This window comes from Egretta garzetta, unplaced genomic scaffold (assembly GCF_000687185.1).
Source record: "Egretta garzetta isolate BGI_Z169 unplaced genomic scaffold, ASM68718v1 scaffold185, whole genome shotgun sequence".
NCBI lineage: Eukaryota > Metazoa > Chordata > Aves > Pelecaniformes > Ardeidae > Egretta > Egretta garzetta.
The window spans coordinates 1,005,246-1,009,278 of NW_009259595.1; positions in this window are offsets into that span (position 1 = coordinate 1,005,246).

Genomic DNA, 4,033 nt, shown 5'->3' on the forward strand with positions numbered 1-4,033 from the left:
ATGGGAGGCATCCCTCCCCCTCCGCCCCCATTGCCTGGCATGGGGGGCATCCCTCCCCCTCCACCCCCATTGCCTGGAATGGGGGGCATCCCTCCCCCTCCGCCCCCATTGCCTGGCATGGGAGGCATCCCTCCTCCTCCACCCCTCCTGCCTGGAGATCATATAGAAGCCATGGTGGCCTCCCAACTCAGCTGCCCACTTGGCTCAGGTAGGCCTCCCCGCAAGACGGTGAAGACACCAACGTTGAGAATGAAGAAGCTGAACTGGCAGAAGCTGCCCTCCAACGTGGTGAGAGGTGGGTGCTTCTGCCATAAAGTCACTGCTGCTTTATGGAGAGAAAACAGGGGAGAAAACACTATCTTTGAGTTTGTCAAATGTGGCTGACTCCATTTAGATACTGAACTTCCCCTTCTGACCTGCAGAGCTTAAATAAATAAAAGTGGCATGAAACTACTAATACAATATAACAACCATTCCAACTAGATTAGTAGTTTAGAATAGCTTGTTTATAACTGAAATACTTTGAAATTAAAAGAAGGGAGAGGGATGGAAATATTTCCCTAACCCACCATGACAGGCCTTAGGCTTGAGTTCTCAGCAAGCTCTGATCTGGGTTCCCCAGACTTTCATTCTCCAGTTCATCTATGGTTGCATCTGGATATATTAAAGTCCTGAGAAAGAGTGCAGGTAAGGATCAAATCACAGTTCAAGAAGGACATTGAAAGAATTGGAGAGCCATGAGAATCATTGGCTTGTCTCTTGATTTTTGGGTTACATTTCCCTGTCCTAGCGGATCCAAAGAGAACCATGAAATGTGAGAAGAGGACAGGCAACGTCAGCTTTGTCCTAGACAAGCACGGCATGCAGTGAAAGGAAGTTGGCATAGGTGAAGTCTAAATAAGGTGTGTTTTCAGCCACAGGAGCACTTAATTGTTGGGATTGTTTCAGTAGAGACTTCTACAGGCACATTTGGGTGGTGTTATTTTAAAAAAAGTTTGTTTAAGAAAGTGCAGTGGGAATTAATTCAAGCAGTCCTATAGTCAGCATTATACAGGGAGACTTGATTATGAAATGAAAAATGGAGGAAGGTCACAGTCAGAAAATGGCCAGATTGTGGCCAGTCCGTCAGGTAGCATGCAAGTAAGCAAAAATGGCATCAGCCATGGGACTACAAAAGAAATGGGTGAGGTCCTTCTCATGCTGATCTGGTTTGCCTACCGTGGAGGAGAATGAAGTTGTATAGGGAGGGATGGGGCTGTGTAGCCTCTGTGTGCCCAGTGCTGCATCCCCTTCCCAGCACATCTTGGGGTAAAGCACCAGATTTAATTACCCTTCAGACCCTTTGGATCCTGCCTGTGGGATTTGTCCCTCCTAAATAATTAGCATTCAGGACTAATATGTCTCTTCTTATTTCATTCACCTTCTGAGAAGTGTCCCTTCTAGCAACTTGCATTGCCCCAAAAGCCAGGAGCTTTCAGCTGTCCCTGCAGCCAGGCTGAACATTTTGTCTTTTTTCAGAAAGTCACTCAATGTGGGCTTCAGTGAGCAGCAGCAGCGAGGAAACCATAGAGCCCAATTACACAAGCATAGAGCAGCTGTTTTGCTTTCCACAACCAACCCCCAAAGAGAAAACGGCCGCGCCAGTGAAGGCAGAACCGAAGGAGGTGAGGAAGTCCCTCTCGTTCTTTCGAATAAAGATCACTGCAGACAGCTCATCTAATACGAGATATCTTCTTTTTCTTTAATGAAGATCACGTTTTTGGACTCCAAGAAAAGTCTCAATTTGAACATATTTTTGAAGCAATTTAAATGGTAAGATATGGCCAGTTTTCATGACAGCTGACAAAACTTTGAGCAGGTTTTGCATATTACCTGGAAGGTCCTCATGAAATCTGTTCTAGCTAAAGAACTTTGGTGGTCTGTGTTACTGAAACATCTGAGCATTTCCCTGTTTGTCCTATACTGTCTTTAAAATACTGAGTTTAAGGGTTTAATTACCTTTTAACAAACAACATCCCTGTATTTTGGCAAAGGCGTTACATCTCCATGCTATAGATAAAGTTGTGGCACAGACTCTTAGGGTGATTTAGGCTGTGAGACACCTCTGGAGGTCAAATCGCTCCTCAAAACAGGGCCAATGGAGAAGCTAAGAAATAAATTTCCTTTTAAGGTAATCAAATGCCCAGGGATGGAGATCTGAGTTGCAGGACTGATCTCTGGCCTTAAGTCATTTGACCAGGGCCAGAAACAAATTTGGGTCGTAGCAGGGATCCAGGTCCCAATTCTAAGTTAATCATGGGGACATATCTCTCCTTTTGGATTATTGTGGCACTCACTAGGGAAAGCTCGGGGCACTTGCACAGATATGTATCTTGGTAGGTGGGATTGTGGAAGAGGGGTCTTTGGGCAACAGCTGACTCTGCTCTTCCTCCCTGCAGCTCCAACGAAGAGGTGGCTGCCATGGTCCAGAATGGGGACCGGACCAAGTTCGACGTTGAGGTTCTGAAGCAGTTGCTGAAGCTGCTGCCTGAAAAGCATGAGGTCAGGAGGAAAAATGATAGCTTTAGTTCACAGAGCTGAACACGCAGTGCAATTCTGCAGTCTTGATTCTTTATTTCTCATTAGATAGAAAACCTGAAGGCCTTCAAAGAAGAGAAATCAAAGCTAGCAAACGCAGATCAGTTTTATCTTCTCCTCCTTCAGATTCCCAGGTAAGGGTGTTGGTCATGAACTTCAGCCTAATCTTTTTCTTGGTTTACCTCTGGGAAGTTTAAGTTTCTTTATAGGACCCTCACAGACAGACACTGATGGATGTAGCTGGTGGATTCCCCCTTCCAACTTAGTGCCATCCCCTTCCCTGTCACCCTTAGATGAAGGGCTGTTGCTGCTCCAGCACCTTCTCTCCCTCTGAAGTAGCAGAAGCTGGCCCAGACCCAGGGTCAGACCTGCCCAAGGAGGCCCCATAACTTACTGAAAGGCAGTGCCAAATGCAGTGCCAAGAAGGGGGAGCCCATATCTTACACGGTGGTCAGTCTTCTCTTTGCTGATCACAGCGGGTCAGCGGAAACTACACCCGCACTGGTCTCCAAGGCAAGCAGCAGCCCCTCGCCTCCCTCCACAAGCCACAGACACTGGTTTGACATGGATGTGGTTGACAGCGATGGTATGGGGTTGCCAGACTTAGCGGTGATGTGGGAAGAGGGCAGCTGTGCTGGCCAAGATCACAGTGCAATTAAGGTTTGAATCAATCTCCGTCCTTAGCTACCAGCTGCGCATTGAATGTATGCTGATCTGTGAAGAGACCACCGTTGTGCTGGACATGATTCAGCCAAAAGCTGAAGCCATCCGGAGAGCCTGCGAAGGTAAATGACCTGACCTTATTTCTGGATTTAATTTAAGACAGGAAGCTTTAAACCCCCCAAAACTCCCCTGGAGCTCTGCAATGGTACTACCCAGCCCACAAAAAACTCCCCTATGGTCCATTCTCTGGTTCACTGCAGAATACGGGATGAAGCTTTAGGTATCTCCTCTGGTGGTCAAAGCCTTAATAGGACTGGACATGATCTTCCGTAGCCCTCAGCCCTCTTTTTCTGAAGCAGATCTATTCCTCTGAAACACTTTCAATGGTGAAGCATTGGAAACTCATCAGCCCTTTGAAAGGAGCTGCATTTGGGCAGCAGAGCTGGCCCCATTACAGCTAATTCATCCAGCATTATTTGCCACATTAAGACCTTCACTCAGCAATTTTCTCTGCTGCCAGAAAAGCACACCACAAACTTCCCCCAGAAAGGAATTTTTCCCTGCCTACAAATGGAACCAGAAGAAAAAGTTTGCTATTTTGGGCTATAAATTGTGAATGCTCAGGTTTTGTGAATACGTGGAGAGATTATGCAATAGGCTTTGGCTTGCTGTAGCAGAAACACAGAATCACAGAATCGCAAGGGTTGGAAGGGACCTCGGGAGATCATCTAGTCCAACCCCCCTGCTAAAGCAGGGTCACCTAGAGCATTCTACACAGGACTTCATCCAGGCA